We start from the raw sequence: 18,806 nt of genomic DNA on the forward strand, positions 1-18,806 counted from the left end.
TCCTATGTGGGAAATTTTTCATTAATTATTCAATCTTTTTTTATTGTTCTGGGTCTACTCAGATATTCTATTTCTTCTTGAGTAATTTTTGGTATCTTGTGTTTTTTTCTAGGAACATGTCCATTTTGGGGCACCTGGGTGGCTTAGTCGGTTAAGCGTCCGACTTTCGCTTAGGTCATGATCTTGCGGTTCGTGGGTTCGAGCCCCGCGTCGGGCTCTGTGCTGACTGCCAGCTCAGAGCCTGGAGCCTGTTTCAATCTGTGACTCCCTCTCTCTCTGACCCTCCCCTGCTCACACTGTGTCTCTGTCTCTCAGAAATATAAATAAAAAAAAAAACGTTAAAAAAATAAAAAAAAAAACTTACTTAGATTTAAAAAAAAAAAAAAAGGAACATGTCCATTTGTCTAAGTTATATAATTTGTTAATAGAGCCATCCATAGTATTCCTTTTAAATAATCTTACTACCTTAAGATTGTTAACAATGCACCCTTTTTTATTCCTGATTTTGGCAATTTCTATATTTCATCTTTTTCCTTGGGAATCCTAGCATTGATGCTCGGCATTTGATGGAATACTCACCTCGTCCAGACTTTAGGGACTGATATTGACAGAGATAGACTTTACCTGCAGGTGAGCATGAGGGTGCCAGTCGGTGGGGGTGTGACAGTTTCAGCTTCTGGAAGGTCCAGATGTGTAGTGTACAGTGCATTTTTGTCAGCTGAGTTCAGTGTTGGCAAAGAATGCAGGGATCATCAGGGGCAGAGGCATGGTGTCTGGTGAGTGCTCTTGGGGTCTTGGTGACAGAGGCTACTATAGTCCAATTGAAGTCTTTTTCTCCTACAGAGGATAACATGGCCAAAGAGATCCTTGCGGCTACCACATCTAGCTTGTAGGTACCCGTAGTGTTGCCAGAACAGAAATATGGTGGGTAATTACCTAAATAGCAGCCGGGGAGCCAGAACCTGGAATGTGGGCCCCTGTGCCATAAGAACAACTCTGGGCCGGGGCGCCTGGGTGGCTCAGTCGGTTAAGCGTCCGACTTCGGCTCAGGTCATGATCTCGCGGTTCGTGGGTTCGAGCCCCGTGTCGGGCTCTGTGCTGACAGCTCAGAGCCTGGAGCTTGTTTCAGATTCTGTGTCTCCCTCTCTCTCTGACCCTCCCCTGCTCACACTGTGTCTCTGTCTCTCAGAAATATATATATATATATATATATATATATATATATATATATAAAATATTAAAAAAAAAAAAGAACAACTCTGGGCCTTTGGTACTGGCTGTCATCAGGGATGACTTTGGAGCTTCAGGCATTGACTGACAGTGGCAAGTCATAGAGCACAGATCTGGAGCACAGGTACGTGTGGAGCAACCGTGAGTCTGGTGTCCAAGGTTCTGGCTACTCCGCAGGGAGCGCTCTGTCATCAGAGATTCAGGAGCACCTGAGGCAGGTGGGGCCAGAGTCTGGAGTGTGTGCAGAGTGGCCTCAGAGCTAGGATCTGAAGTCCAGGCGCCTTCAGGTCAGTCATGGCTTCTAGTTGGAGATAGAAGCTCCAACTTCTAGGGAAGCTATTAGCCCATTTTCCAGAGTGGTTCAACAGTGGCTCCTTCACGGACAGCATGGGTGTGGCAGCATCTCCCCCTCCAAAGGCTGTGCAGTGGTGATGGCTGTTGGCTCCCGGAGTGGCAAAAGCTGCTGGCTCCCTTTGCAGAGCAGGCTCCTGGGGCCTGTGCTGAGAAGCACCGTGGAGTTATCCACTGTGATAGGTGTGGTGAGACTGCAGCTCTCATGCGGACTGCGGAAGTCCTCAGCAGCAAAGGTTTCCAGAGTCTTCCATAGAGTAGGCCTCTGGGAACCATGATGATGCCCACTGTGTGGCTGCTGCTAACCCTAACCCTTCTGTCCTCCTAGCTGTCTCTAGACTTCTCTGCTAACCTGAGCTTTCCCATGACTTGTTCTGTGTGATTAGGGGCAGTAGGTGGGGGAGGGGCAGAGAGAGAGGGAGACTGAACTGTCAGCACAGAGCCCTACGTGGTGCTTGCACTCGTGAGCTGTGAGATCGTGACCTGAGCTGTGAGATTGTGACCTGAGCAGAAGTGAGACACTTAACCTACTGAGTCACTCAGGTGCCCCAACCCAACCCCCCCTGTTTTTTAATCTCCACTGTTGTTGTACGTTCTTAATTGAACTCTCGAGCCCTCCCAGGGCTATTTTTGTTCATGGATAGCTGTCTAATTTTGAATTGGCTGGTTGGGGGCGGGGTAGGAAGTGCGTATCCATTATTGTTTCTACCACCTACCATCTGACTAATGTCATGCCTCCGAACCTTTACTAAAAAGATTTCGAAGTCTTTTTTTAGTCTGACATTCTGGTGGGCTCTCAGGCAGTTTTTGTTTCTTTCTTTTTCCCCCATCTGTGGGGTATGATTTCCTGTTTTGTTACGTGCCTTTTTTTCTTGCTTAAAACTACACATTATAGATACTATATACTAACATCTTTGGATGGTTTCACCCAGTCGTGTTGTCGTTTCCTTGTTTATTTGTTAAATAACTCGGCTGAACTATTGCGGTGAAGTCAGCTTCTGTAGTGTTAAAGCTCTGACATGGTTTCTCAGGCATCATCTCCTTGGGCAGGAGCCCAGTCGCACTGGGAACAACATCGATTTTTGCTCGGCTCTACTTGACCCGCTGTGCTTTTTCTTATCTTTCTGTTAAGCTCTTTGCCTCTGTTAGTATCACACTCAGCTGAATTGCTTCATTAATTGCTGCATGATTGCTCTATTGTTTTTGACAATTCCATGAGGTATAGAAGGTTCTGTCTGATTTAGGTAAATTCAGGCCCCTCTGCAGTAAAATTTTGAGATTGGCCTTTGAGGGTTTTTTTTTTTTTTTTTGCATCCCACGTGGGCTTCTCTTACTTGTCCATTTTCCTGGTTGTCTCTGGTAAATTAGCCGGTTTATGGTTCAGTCTGTTGTTCTCATGGTATTATCAGCCTCATCTTAATGAGCCTCTTAATCATTTACCACCAGAATCTCTGTGTTTTTTTTCATTAAAACAACAAGAGTAGTAACTGTTTATTGAACACTCATAATATACCAGAAGCTTTACATTTAATCCTCTGTAGAATTCTGCAGCAATCTATCCTGTATTGAAGAGTGCCCATAGTCTTGAAATATCCCACATTCTATTCCAAATAAAGTCAGTTCTTCTGAGGAGAATTTGCAGCGCTCTGTAGTTATGACCCACTGCTACTGGCCAGAATCTCTGAGACACTTCACGGGAGAAAAACGGAGACCATTATTGCAGTAATTATTTGAAACTACCAAATTGATAGGATTTGATGATAGATTATTTGCATTTCATCAGTAAATAATAGTATTCTGTTCCTCATGGAACATGCATTTGGTGGGAGGATGGAAACAGGTGATTAATAAGTATATAAGCATATATTTAATATACTTACTATATAATATTTTATGTGGAGATTTGTGAAGGAAAATAAAATGTGGTTAATTTTCATTTTGTGAGCGGTCTGGAGCAGGGAGAGCTGTGTTTTAGGCAGCATAAAGGAAAGATTTTCTCAGAAGATGCCATTTGAGCAAAGCTATACATAAACCATGTGGAGCCGTGAGGGAATGAGTTCTCAGCAAAAGAAGATGCAGATGTAAAAATCTTGAACAGGAAAATGGATGGAAGAGTTTAGACTCTTCTAAGAACAGCAAAACATTCATTATCATTTGAAAAGAGTATGTGAGGAGAGGTTGTTTAGACTAGACAGCTAAAGGGGATGCTAAGAAGTCTGGGTGTTCTGGAAAATGTCATGAAGAAGCCCTTGGCAGGTTAAGAGCAAAGGGGTGATGCTTTCTGATTTACAGATATGGCATAGACATATTTAGGTTGTTGAATATCTCTTTGAATTTTAAGAATACAAGTCCGATGAAGTGCAAGTTAAGTAACAAAGAAAACAACACTCACTTAAAGGACTTTGTCAGAAAAAAATAGTATTCCCAGCAGGCAAACTCTTGCAGAAATTTGTTATTAGACTTAGGGAATCCTGTATCCAGTTTTTCCAAGCTTTGCTACTGGAAAATTTTCTTATTTCCTACTTTTTCCTATGCCCCTCCTCCCCTTATTTTTGAGGATACTTAGGATAGTTGTTTCAGTCTTTATTTGATGCAGTTTCTCTTTCTGTTATTGACAATATGCAAAAAAGAGAGACTGGCTCTTTTCCCCAACATCCTTCTCACTTCACTCAATTCCCCTCACAGGCCTCATTCCCCTATAATAAAACTCTCCCCAGTTTTTTATACTGAAAGACATCTGGCAATGTCTTGAATATACATCACAATAAATTTAAATTACCACCACTTTGAAATGGAATATTTTCCTTTTATTTTTCAAGCCACATACAGTGTATCCCAGAAGTTTTGTGAATAATGAGTCCCACAAAATGCCAGAGGTCATAGTATAAAAAGAGAAAGAAACAGATAGTCCAAACTAAAACACACAACTGTGGGGTCTGACATTTTAAAGAGAAAATCTACTTCTAATATGGAAATTGAACCTCAGTAATTCCTGTGGCTCAGTTAAATAGACTTCGGTTCAGGTCAACCAATATTAAAATAGTGAAACCAATTAATGTATACTATGTGTGAATCACTATATTTATTTTTTTTTTTATTTTATCAGTTGACTCATTTAAAGACATAAAAGACAAGTTATAAAATCCACAGAGTAGAAGTGGAATTTCAGTGGCATAGCCTTCTATTAATTGTGACAGCTGGCCCTTCCTCACAGTCTACCACATCCTAAAATCAACATATTAAGGCCAGGAAATGAACTTTTAAAAGGCAAGCCACATTCATCAAAAATGTATATTGAGCCAAATATTCCTTGAAAAGCAGAGGTTTGGCAAATTTTGAAAATCTATTAACTCACTCAAGCTGTGGGCAACAAATTACTGCTGCCTAGAAAATGTATTGGTCTGAATATGCTGACATATGCTCCAGAAATGTCTAATTTAGCTCAGGAATAGATTAAGTTTTTGGTATCTCAGATTAACTTTCTTTTTTTTTGCAATGTGAAATTAGTAATTTCTAGAAATGCAAAAATAAGCATAATTACTTCTATTTTATAAATGTTTAGAGAAGTTAAAGGATTTTTTAGAAAACAATGCTGATGAAATCTCATCTCCCTTGTTAATAACCGCTATAACATATTACTTTGAACATGATAGCTTAAGTTTAGCCAATTACATGGTTAAATGGAATGAAAAAGCAGATCACTGTTTACAGGTTGTTTGGGATATAGATTTTTTTCCTATAAAATTATACAAAAAGGCCATTACATAGAATATATTTGTTGAAGTTAGGGGGAATTTGCAGACTTCCCCCAAACACAAGAAAGGGCCCCAAATTTTCTGAGTAAGATTCCAGAGAAGCTAATAGAGATCTGCAGAGATGTTGCATGGTGTATCAGGTTATTCTTTGGCATTAATTCACCAAGTTACATACCAAAATGACATAATAAGTAAAACTTCCTGATTTGTTACTGAATTGAGCAGCTAAATTTATGTTTGTTCATTGGTGCCCACTATTAGAACTGAACATGTGTTGACCCATCTAATATTTTCAAGGCCTATGAAGTAGGTTGTTTTCAAAACCCAAATTTTGCAGAGGAGGAAACTGAGGCTCAGACAAGTGAGGTCATCTGTGTTACACAGCTGGGGAAGGAAATGTTGGGTTTGAAGCCAGCTAGTGTCCCGCCAGAGTCCTTGCTTTGAATCATTGTCTTGACAGGAAAGATATTGGGCATACTTTTCACTTCTTGTGAAGATAATTGCTCTCATTTTTTTCTTTTTTTAGAATCCCTTCATAAGATTACTTTATTACATAAAAAGATCGAGAGATGCCCGGGTGGCTCAGCTGGTTAGGCGTTCAACTTCAGCTCAGATCACCATCTTACGGTTTGTGAGTCTGAGCCCCACAATTCTGCTTCAGATTCTCTGCCTCCCTCTCTCTCTGCCCCTCCCCCACTCATTCTCTCTCTCTCTCTCAAAAATAAATAAACATTAAAACAATGTTTCAATCTTTAAAAAAAGATTGATAGCAAAATGTTAACTATATAAAATTTAAATTGTGGATTGATACTCTTTGCAGACACAAAGTCCTTATAATTGCTTCAAATTATCAAACAAATCTTTTTCCTTTTTTATGATTATTTTATTGAGCCAATTTTTTCTTTAAAACCATATTTTGCATGGTTTCATAAGAATTATCGGGTCCCAGATGAAGACTTGTAAAATTATGAGGACTTTAGGGAGAACAAATGAGAATAATGTATTATCTTTCCAGCCACCAGAAAAGGTCTGGGTAGAGGAAACGAGGCACTTATCTCGTTATTTGAGAAGATGGCCTCATATACACCTGCACACTTTCTGCTTTCCTGGAGATAATTGGTCTCTACCTCCCTGTCATATTGGTAATCTGGAATTACATATTACATCATTAGGTAAAGCTATAAACTCTGTATCTAGCATCCAGATTTTCTCTCTTCCACAGGATTAATGTGATTGATTAGCATTCAGGTTATTATATAATATAATCTTATATCCAGATTCCAATGGTACAAGTGTGATGAATGAGACATATGTTTTGATCTTTCAGTAATAACTTTAGTAACCTACCCGACCTTATGGGAGGTATAAATGTCAACAGCGGCCATACTATTTTGTAGCTATTTTTGCCCATAATTGTCTGCATAAGGTTGAGGTATTTTGGGATATTTGTTTTAGGCTATCCATTCGTATTTTTTTAATCTAGCTATACCTTCCATTAACTTTTTAAAAATTTTGTTGTGATCATATATTTAAAATGTATTGTCTTCATGATTTTTAAGTTTATAGTTCAGTGATTTTAATGTGCAGTATTTTGCATCAATTACCGCCATCTATTTCCATAACCCTTTTCAACTTGCAAAATTGTAACTATATATTCATTAAACAACAACACTTTATTTCCTCTTCTCACCACCTCCTGGAAGCCACCATTCTATTGCGAATACCTTAAGCACCTCATATAAGTAGAATTATAGAGTACATATATCTTTTCATGACTGACTTATTTCACGTAGCACAATATCCTCAAGTATCATACTTGTAACGTGTGTCACAATTTCCTTCCCATTTTAGGCTGAATAATATTCCATTATATATATACAAATTATATATCTATCTATCTATATCTATATCTATATCTATATCATCTATCTATATCTATACAGATTTTGTTTATTCATTCATTGATCAATGGACATTTAAGTAGCTTCTATGTTTTAGTTATTGTGGTTACCCTGCTATGAATATATTATACAAATATCTCTTTGATGTTCTGTTTTCAGTTTTTGTGGTTATATACTCAAGAGTGGAATTGCTGGGTTATACAGTAATTCTATTAATTTTTTTTAGGCAGTATATAATAGTACTTTTATAATGGCTGTATCATTTTATAATCCCATCACCAGTGCACAAATTTCAAATTGCAATTTCTCTATATTCTTGTCAACACTTGTTATTTTCAGCTTTTTTTATTGTAACCACTATAATCGGCATGAGATAGTATGTCATTTAGAGTTTTAATTAGCATTTCTCTAAGAATTAGTGAGGTTAAGCATCTTTTATGTGTTTATCGGTCATTTGTATATTTTCTTTGGAGAAATTTTGAATCAGGTTGTTTGGGGGGTGGTTTGTTGTTGTTGTTGTTGTTACTGTTGTTTTGTTTTTGAGTTTTAAGAGTTCTCTATGCATTCTGGATATTAATCCTTTATCAGATACATGGTTTGAAATACTACCCCCATTTGATGGGTGGCCATTTTACTCTGTTGCTGTTGTCTTTTTGATGCACAATTTGTTTTTAATTTTCATAAAGTCCAACTTATCTATATTTTTCTTTACTTGCCTACACCTTTGTATCATATCCAAAAGTTATTGCTAAATTCAGTATTGTAAAGGTTTTGTCCTACATTTTCTTCTAACACTTTTATAGTTGTATACATCTTAACATTTAGGTTTATGATCCACTATGAGATAATTTTTGTGTTTGGTGTTAGGTAAGGGTACAAATTCATTCTTTTGCATGTAGGTACCCAGTTTTGCCAGCACTATTTGTTGAAAAAACTATCCTTTCTCCATTAAATGGCGTCCTTGTGAAAATCATTTAAAGTTGTATGAGAGGATTTATGTTTGGGCTTCTCTATCATATTCCATTGGTCTCCATGATTGACTTTATGCCAGTACCACCCTGTTTTGGTTACTGAAGTTTTGTGGTAAGTTTTGAATTCAGAAAGTGTGAATCATCTAACTTTTTTCTTCTTTTTCAAGATTGTTTGGTTATTTGGATTACTGAGCAATTCCATATGACTTTTAGGATTGGTTTTCTATTTATATAAAAAATGTTATTGGGATTTTGATAGTGATTGCACTGGATTTGTAGATTACTTTGAGTAGCATTGACACATGAACAATATTAAGTCTTCCAATCCAGAAACAAGAGATGTGATTCTATTTATTTATGTCTTATTTAACTTCTTTCAGTAATGCTTTGTAGTTTTCATTAGACAAGTCTTTCACTTCTTTGGTTAATTCCTTTTGTTTAAAAGTATTTAATTATTTTTATGGCATTGCAAATGGAATTGTTTTTTAATAATTTCCTTTTCAGAATGCTCATTGTTAGTATATAGAAATACAACAGTTGTTTTTTAAATTTTATTTATTTATTTATTTATTTATTTATTTATTTAATGTTTTATTTATTTCTGAGAGAGAGAGAGACAGCGTGAGGAGGGGAGGGTCAGAAAGATAGAAGGAGACAGAATCTGAAGCAGGCTCCAGGCTCCTAGCTAGCTGTCAGCACAGAGCTTGACCTGGGGCTTGGACCCACAAACCATGAGATCATGACCTGAACTGAAGTTGGACCCTTAACCGACTGAGCCACTCAGGTGCCCCATAGTTGTTTTTTTAAAATGTTTTATTTTTATTTATTTATTTTGTTATCTCTGAGAGACAGAGACAGAGTATGAGCATGGGAGGGGAAGAGAGACAGGTAGACACAGAAGCTGAAGCAGGCTACAGGCTCTGAGCTGTCAGCACAGAGCCAGACTCAGGGCTCATACTCATGAACTGTGAGATCATGACTTGAGCCTGAGTCAGATGCCTAACTGACTGAGCCACCCAGGTGCTTCTAAGTGCAACATAGTTTCTTTGAGTGTTGACTTTGTATCCTGATGTTTTGTGTAATTCATTTATTAGTTCTGCAGTTTTTGTTTTGTTTTGTTTTTTCTTCAGGATATTCTATACATAAGATCAAATCAACAGTGAATAGAGATAATTTTACTTCTTTTCAACTTAAATGACTTTTGTTTTTCTTGCATTATTTCTCTGACAAAAACTTCAAATACTTTGTTGAACTGAAGTGGGGAAAGCCCAAATACTTGCTTTGTTAATGATCATGGAAGAAGAGTTTTCAATCTTCTGCCACTGAATGTAATATTCACTCTCAGATTTATTAGGCTGAGATAGTTTCTTTCAAGGCCTACTTTGTTGAGTGTTTTTATATGAAAAGGTATTGAACATTTTATTTTTTATTTAAGAAAATTTATAAGTTAATTTATTTTTAAGAGAGAGAAAGACAGAGCACAGGTAGGGGAGAGGCAGAGACAGAGAGGAAGACACAGAATCTGAAATGGGCTCCAGGCTCTGAGCTGTCAGCACTGAGCCTGACGAGAGGCTCGAACTCAAGACCAGGAATAATGAGATCATGACTCGAGCCAAGGTTGGGTGCTTAACTAACTGAGCCTCCAGGCACCCATGGTGTTGAACTTTTTAAATTTTGTTTCTGCATCAATTGAAATGATCAATAATTTTTTCCTTCATCTTGTTAAAGTGGTATATTACATTATCAATTTTCATATGTTGAAACACTTACATTCCAGGAATAAATCTCACTTGTGCATGGTGTATAATCATTTGAATATGCTGCTGAATTTGATTAGCTATTATTTTGTTGAAGATTTTTTGCATCAGTGTTTATTAAGGATATTGATTTTATAGCATCTTTGTCAGGATAATGCTGGCCTCATAGAATGAGTTAGTAAGTGTTCCCTTGAGAGGATTACTGTTGGTTCTTCCTTAAATGTTTGGTTGAAGACATCAGTGAAGACAGGTCTAGGGTTTCTCTTTGTTGGACTATTTTTTATTCAGATTGTATAAATTAGTAGTTATAAGTCTGTTCATATTTTCATAATGATTTAGACTTGGTAAGTTTTGAATTTGTAAAAATGTGTGCATCTTATTTAGATTATTCAATTTGTTGGCTGTCTGAGTCCATTCTGGCTGCTATCACAAATATACCATAGAATGGTTAAAAGAACAAACATCTATTTTTCACAGTTCTGGAGGCTGGAAAGACCAAGATCAAGTCACTAGCAAATTCAGAATCTGGTGAAAACCCATTTCCTGGTTCACAATAGCCACCTCTTTGCTATCTCTTCACATGGTGGAAGGGGTCAGAGAACTCCCAGGTGTTTCTTTTATAAAGGCACTAATTCCATTTATGAGGGATCCAAATTCATGACCCAGTTTCCTCCTGAATTTTCCCAACTTAATATTTCAACATGTGAATTTAAGAAGGGAAACAAACATTCAGTTTATAGAATTGGCATATAGTTAGTTAATCATAGTACTTTGTCACAATTTTTTTATTTATGTATAATCAAATATTCCATTTTTAATGTCAATTCTAATTAACATCTAATATAAGTATTTCTCTTTTTTTTTTATTCCTCCTAGGTAAAAGTGTACCAATTTTGACAATCTTTTCAAAAATCTAACTTTTGGTTTCATTGAATATCTCTATTAATTTTATATTCTCTATTTTTTTTACCTTTTATTTTGTTTTTCTAGTTCCTTGAGATTTAAAGTTTGGTTGTTGATTTGAGATCTTTGTTTTTAACATAAGTGTTTAGAGTTACCAATTTTTCCTTTAACTCTGCTTTGGCTACGTTCTGTCAGATTTGGTAGATTATGTTTTCATTTTCATTTATCTCTAAGTATTTTCTAACTTCTCCTGTGCTGTTTTCACTGATCCGTCACTTATTTACAAGTGTGTTATTTAAATTCCACCATTTGTGAATTTTCCAGTTTTCCTGCTGCTATTTATTGCTTTCTAAATTCATACTTTGAGGTTGGAGAAGACAGTTTGTGTGATATATAAATAAATATAAATATAAGTATAAATATAGGGATTTAATTAGTGGACTACTATATTTGGTCTATCCTGGAAAATGTTTCACGTGCACTTGAGAAGGATATGCTTGCTGCTGTTGTTGGGTGTAGTGTTTTGTATATGTCTTTTAGAAATAGTTGGTTTATTGTGTTTTTTAGGTCCTCTGTTTCCTTATGTCTCTTCATTCTGCTTGTTTTATCCCTACTGTCAAGAGTGGAGTACTGATTATAGAAGAAGGTGAACTTTTATATCTTTATTCATACAATAGAAAACCACTACAGTGGCTTCTCATGAGGAATCTGTAAAGTCAGACCAACATATGATAATTTCTAATGTACTTGTAAATGGCTGGGGAGAAAAATCAGGGGAAAGCTAATAAGAATTACATGTTTTCCAGGCACCTGAGTGGCTCATTCAGTTGAGCGTCTGACTTTGGCTCAGGTCATGATCTCACCATTTGTGAATTGGCACCCGGCATCCACTGCTGTCAGCACAGAGCCCACTTCAGATCCTCTGCCCCACTCTCTCTGCCCCTCCCTCTCTCTCTCTCTCTCTCTCTCTCTCTCTCTCTCACTCTCTCTCTCTCTCAAAAATAAATAAAACATCTCATTTTATTTTTTAATGTTTATTCATCTTTTTGAGAGACAGAATGAGAATGAGTGTGGGAGGGGCAGAGAGACCCACACATACAGAATCTGAAGCAGGCTCCAGGCTCTGAGCTGTCAGCACAGAGCCCGACGGGGGGCTGGAACTTTCAAGCTGTGAGATCAAGACCTGAGCCAAAGTCCACTGCTGGGCCAACTGAGCCACCCAGGTGCCCCCAAAATAAATAAAACATTAAAAAAGAAAGAAAAGAAAAAGAGTTGAGTACTGATATATCCAACTATTATTGTAGAATTGTCTATTTCTCCCTTCAACTCTGTCAGTCTTTGCATCATTCGTTTTGATGGTATGTAAATATTTAAAGTTGTTATATCTTCTTGCTCTATTGCAACATATATTATCTTTCTTTATGTCATTTCAACTTTTTAGATTTCCAGTCTATTTTGTCTGCTATTAGTATAACCACCCCTGTTATCTCTTGATTAGTATTTGCATGGAACACTTTTTCCATCTTTTCACTTTCTTTTTTTAATGTTTACTTATCTATTTATTTTGAGAGAGAGAAAGAGAGAGAGAGAGGTGTGAGCAGGGTAGGGATAGAGAGAGAGGAAGACGGAGAAAACCAAGCAGACTCCACTCTCAACATGGACCAGATTCAGTGCTCAATCTCATGACCCTGGGATCATGACCTGAGTCAGAATCAATAGTCAGACGCTTAACCAACTGAGCCACCCAGATGCCCTACATCCTTTTACTTTCAATCTATTTGTGTCTTTGAATCTGAAGTGAGTCTCTTGTAGCTGTTACTATATGTTACTATATGTAGCTGTTACTATATGAGAGCTGAAATTGACTAAAATTTACTGTGGGAACCTTCTCTGGGAAGACTAGAGCCTTCGATAGAATCTAGAGTTACAAAACAGTTATATCACACAGATTCTGACAGTGCCCTTCTTGTCTAGGTGGAGATATAGATTCTTGGTACTTCTTACCCTGACATATTTCCATAGTTCTCCTCTCATTAATTTTGTTTACTTTCCTGATGTGACTGACACAGTCCTCAGTTATACAGAACATCTCCCTTAAGTAAGGCTAGTCAACTGCTCCATACTCACAGCCACAGGGTAAGACTCATGTTAAATAGGTGATCAAGGTGAATAAAGCAGGGCCCTCCATGGAAATGTTGTTATATAAATTGGGATAGAAGCACAGGTTCCCTTCAGATAATTAGCTTAGAACATTATGTTTTTGTAGAAACATTAGTAGCCATATACAACAGGACGCAGGGCAGCCTACTTGATATATAATGACTTTCATCATTTAACCTTTAGATCCTATCTTGATTGAAGCTTTATAAGCCTCCATTAACTTCCCATTTAAAAACGATCAATTTATTTTTATTTTGTTTAAGCAATTTTGAGAATAGTTTCTGTCTTATGAAATGGAAATAGATCTAATTATTACTGGCAGGTACCTGACACTTTTAGAGCCTTTAGGAAGTGAGGACAGAGACAACTTGAGATAAGACCACCTCTGGAGGCTGAAGCTGAGAACAGCAAGTCAGTCTTTGTAAAAAAGAAAAAAAAAAATAGTAACTGCCCACTTCCATTTGTCTCCAAGTTGAGATGCAGAATTGCTTTTTCCATTGCCTCATTTTTCAACACACCCCTGAACTTCACCAGTCAGAATTATTTATTTTCTTTTTTCTTTATGATACTTCCCTTTTGATTCTAAATGCTAATAATTATGAATAACATTGCTTTCAAGAAATGGAAATAATAGGTTTGGAGAAAGGACTTGTGGCAGCTAAAGAAGAGGTGGTAAGACACTCTGAAAGATTATTTTACACTCTAGATACACCATATGCTCTCTCAGCCATGCCAAGTATCAAATAATGGTGATGTGTACAGTTAAAATCTCCTCACTTTTATATTGTTCTTGTAATACCCTGAGGCCCATGGCAACATAGCAAGGGATTTCCAGTAATGATCATATATTTTTATGCTGTAGAAATTCCAAATTTTCTAGAGGTACTCAAGAATTTAATTATAAAAGAATATTTGAAGAGATGCGTTCTGAATTATAGCTGCTACTTGATTTCTGCAATGAAAGAATTGCTTTGTATTTTCTTTCTTATAAGCTATAGCTAATGAGACTTGTGATGAGGTCTTGCAGTGACTATTCCCCCTGACTATGGATCATACACAGAGAAATGGACATAACAATAAAACAGCAAAGCTTTAAAATGTAGTATGAAATCCTTAATTAAAAGAATTGTTCTCATTTTTCCCTTACTAACCATTCATAAAATTCTGTGTAATGACTAAAAGGTGAGTGAGAATGTCTTAATAATTCAAAGTAATTCTTGTAGTATCGGTACCCTTATAATTAGCCCTAATTATCTGATGTATCTCCCTAAATGGGGGGGGAAACAACTTGGTTATTCTAGCAACATTGCTTTCAAAAGAAATAGGAATGCGCACACCAACAGACCTTTAATACCCTCAATGTTGGGGTAAAGAAATGGGTTTCTTTGGAAAATATGATTATGTGTTTCTTACCCTCAGTTAAAGAGCTCAAACACTGCCAGATATAGGACACATTGTTTATTTGACTGGCAGTATGTTGCTTTATAGATTGTTTTCACGTTGGCACATTCCAAAATAAGTTTCCCGATATTCTGCTTCTGTTGAAACATTGAGTTTTGGCAAAACAGGGCTCTCAATCCTACAACATCTGCCTAAGGGAACTGCAGTAGTTACTGACAATATTGGGCAAGATACAATCTTAGGACCGAGTTGAGTGGAGGGAGATTATGTGTGTGGGCTGAGTTGCCAGGTGTTTGAGTAGTTGATTACTGCAACAAGCCAAAAATGATGATGTTTTAAGCCTTTAATCACTTAACTGAAATGGTATGAGCAAGAAGATAAAACTGGAAAAATCACTAACTTTCCTGTTTATGCTAGTGGAGAGTCAGGTAGATCAGCACAGATGTGGGTGTCAAGTCACTACTGAAGAAGCCCACAAGAAAAGGCTCTGGCAGTTTTATGGGAGATGGGGAGGGAGAGAAGGCAGGGGAGAATGAGCGACGAGTGGAAAAGTACTGGCTACTGAATCAAATGACAAAAAATGTCATCAACGTTTTTCTTCCTCTCTCTTCCCATAAAGAGCTCTCAGCAGAGGAACCTGTAAAGACCTCTGGCCAAAGGCTAAAACAAAGGACACCAGGCAGGAAGGTGCATGCACCAGGAATGCACATACTGGGAAAGTGTGACCAGCTAGTTTGCATCCTCTACTCTGCTCCCCTCAGAGACTGGAACGCCCTGCTGCCTGTCTTTTGTCAGGCTTACAGTCCAGCCTGAAAAATCAGACATTGGTTTTCAGCCAGGAGCTGGATTCCCCAAAGACATTGGCCTGTAAATTCATTGTGTGAAGATTTGAATCATCATAAGTAGGATCTAGCACAACTCCTGGCACTTAATAGCTATAGAATGGGTTATTTTTAAATTATTTTTCTTATTTGAATAAAATCTTTAACATATTTTTTCTCATGCATAGCTTGAAGAATATTAACACGGTGGTATGGTATAGTAGTAAATATCAGGAATTTAATTTTAAGTTTGCCCATTAGAGAATGCTACTATTCTTCCTAACAGTTTAGTTTACTTAAATAATACTTTTAGTTTATAAAAACAATGGTTGTTCTTTTTAATTCTATGCTCAACAATAATTAGTCTCTCACTTTTCATGAATTCTGAGTCATAAATTTGTACATTGAGATGCTCAAAAAGCTGTTATACCTTTCACAAGTACTATACAATATTAATGTAATGTGAAATAGGGGGACCCATTATTAAGTAATATTGCTAAAATCAGAATAACAAAATTTCATATAAAGTTTAGTACTTGCCTAATATAACATTGATTTATATAATATATTCTGTATCTTCTATTTAAAGTTTCATCTTTTATTTGTTAAATCATTGACTTGTTAGACATTGTTTATTATAGTAGTTTGTATTGATTACTTAACATTAAGAGTGTATCATTTTATGAGTCAAAGTTCCAGCAGATGACAGATAGCACACACAAGGGAGGATGATATTGAAAAGTGTGTGGACAGGCTAAAGAGAAACTAACATAGTGGTATCCTATGGTGCTAGCAATAACTAAGTCCTTTACTGAACTTAAGAGTGAAGGAGTAAGGGTGGAAAACTGTGCCTCAATGTATAGAAACAGGGACAGGCCAACAGGAATTGCATTTTTTATTACAGCAATACAGCCTGATCATTGCTACATATGTGTCCAGGAGAAGCCTAGAGAAATAAATACATTGACCTCTCTGATCTCCTTCACTCTGAAATCCTAGTGGTGTACCCTCCCCCTTCCCCATTGGTCAATAGAGAATGGTTGGGAAAACATTTAATATAAAGCATAGCTATAATTTTCACTTCCTTAAGTAATCATGGAGACTAAATTGATAACCGTATATATATACATGCTATATATATTATAAATGCATGTGTACACATACACATACATATATACACATACATACACAAAATGTATTCTATAGGCATATATGTTTTAAGATCATATACATGTATATTTAGAGAGAAATACAGGTTATTTTTTCAGCTCTATTGAGGTATTTTGGCAAAATTATAAGATTTACTTAAGGCATACATCATGACAATTTTATATATGTCTCCTTTGTGAAAGGATTCCACCTACCAAGTTAATCAACACATCCATCACTATATATATATGTATATGTATTATATGTATATGTATATGCATATATGTATATGTGTGTGTGGTAATAATTCAAGTTTTAGTAAATTTCAATAGTATATCAACTGTAGTCACACCATCAACTCTAATGTATGTTATACACTAGATTGTCACTTATTTATCTTATAACTGAAGATTTGCGTCCTTTGACTAACCTCTCCTTATTTCCCCCACCCCGCAGCTCCTGACAACCCCTTTTCTACTCTCTGTTTCTATTGTTTGACTTCTTTTTCTTCAGATTCCACAAATAAATGCAGTAGTAGTCATATCCTAGCATATTTCACTTAGCTTATTTCCATATCTTGGCTACTGTGAAAAGTCTGCAATAAATATGCGAATGCAAAATTTCTTCAATATCCTGTTTATGTTTCCTTTTATTACATACCCAGAAGACTGATTAATGGAGCATATAGTAGTTCAATTTTTAAATTTTTTTTAGTATTCTCAATACTATTTTCCATAGTAGCCAAACGAATTTACATTCTCATTAGCAGTGTGCAGGGACTCGAGTTCATTTCAAATAGTATCTTGTCTTTTTGATAACAGCTATTCTAACATGTGTGACATGGTATCTCATTGTGGTTGTGATTTGCATTTCCCTACTGATGAGTAGTGTTGAGCATCTTTTCATGTACCTTCTGGCCATTTGTATATCTTCTTTGAAAAGTGTCTCTTCAGGTCCTTTGACCATTTTTTAAATGTGTTTTTTGTTGTTGTTGTTGTTTAGTTTTTGCTGTTGAGTTGTTTGCATTTATTACATGTTTTGAATATTAACTCTGTGTCATATATATTATTTACAGTATTTTCCCCCATACCATAATTTGTCTTTTCATTTTGTTGATGGTTTCCTTTGCTGTGCAGAAGCTTTATGGTTTAATGTAGTCCCACTTACTTATTCTTGCTTCTGTTGCCTTAGTTTTGTGTCAAATCCAAAAAACTGCCAAGAGCAATTTCAAAGTGCTTACCTGCTATGTTTTCTTCCGGGAGTTTTATGGTTCCACGTCTTACCTTCAAGTCGGTAATCTATATTGAGTTCATTTTTGTGTATGATCTAAGATAATGGTCCAATTTCATGATTTTGTATGTGGCTATCCATTTTACCCAACACTATTTCTTTAATAGACTATTATTCTTCATTGTATATTTTCGACTCCTTTGCCAAAAATTAATTGACCATATAAATAGGGGTTTATTCCTGGGCTATATACTACTCAATACATATTCTTCTTACTCTCAGTCAAAACCTCGGTTAGAAAATTTTCCTGGTAACATAAACAAGATTCAGGATCTGAATCTTTGAAAAGCTGTTTCCAGTATTGAAGATGATTATGCAGGGGGTACTAAAAGATACCCCAGTGAATTCCTTGGGGTCTAAACATAGACCTCTTTGAACCCATTGACTAACAACAACCAAATATCTCCTTGACAAACAAAATATATCACATTAAACAGTCTAGTGCTTTCCTGCATTGTCTATTGGTTTAGGACCATTAAGAGCCCAAAACGATAAAGGGTAGTTTCAACTTTCATATTTATGAAACTATAGCTGTGTTTCCTCAGGGAACCATTCCTCTCTTGGGCTTTATGATCTTCACAAACACTGAAGCCAACATCATGGGAAAGGCTCTATGATCTTCACAAACACTGAGACCAGCATCATGGAGAAGGGAAATAAAAATTTCTTCTCTGGTTATTACAATCACGAGAGGTATCTTTCTCAACTTTACGTAGGTCCTGAATCCTTTATTAATTGGTTATGGGAGCAAAGCCTTTTATGTTGGCTGCTGATTTCAGGTTTATATCACCTGCTACAGAAATGCATCCTTACCTCACAAAATGATATTTCCATGATTCATTCTTTGGTGACTCATACAACGATTTTAGGGAGCTAACCAATTCTGGGTGATAGAACTAATGGTATTGCCAGTGATTTCATGGGGTTTAATTTAGAGTGTAAGATTGTGAATTATTCTTGTGTACAGAATTGATATTGTATAAAATGCCATACATACAATGGACATTCTACAAGTTCTTATATAATGGTTCTGGGCAAAGGAAACAAATCGACAGCTGGAATATGTATCCATTCTTATAAGGAGAAATTGTGCCCCCTACCCCATAATGAAAAGTAT

At 36.5% G+C, this 18,806-nt stretch overlaps 1 pseudogene; it reads left to right on the forward strand.

Annotated features, from left to right (window-relative positions):
- The first annotated feature begins 851 nt into the window (after positions 1 to 851).
- Positions 852 to 18,806, forward strand: part of LOC120248346 — a 37,238-nt pseudogene continuing 19,283 nt past the window's right edge.

The sequence above is a fragment of the Hyaena hyaena genome, unplaced genomic scaffold, assembly GCF_003009895.1.
Source record: "Hyaena hyaena isolate Hyena2069 unplaced genomic scaffold, ASM300989v1 scaffold_581, whole genome shotgun sequence".
Classification (NCBI taxonomy): Eukaryota; Metazoa; Chordata; class Mammalia; order Carnivora; family Hyaenidae; genus Hyaena; species Hyaena hyaena.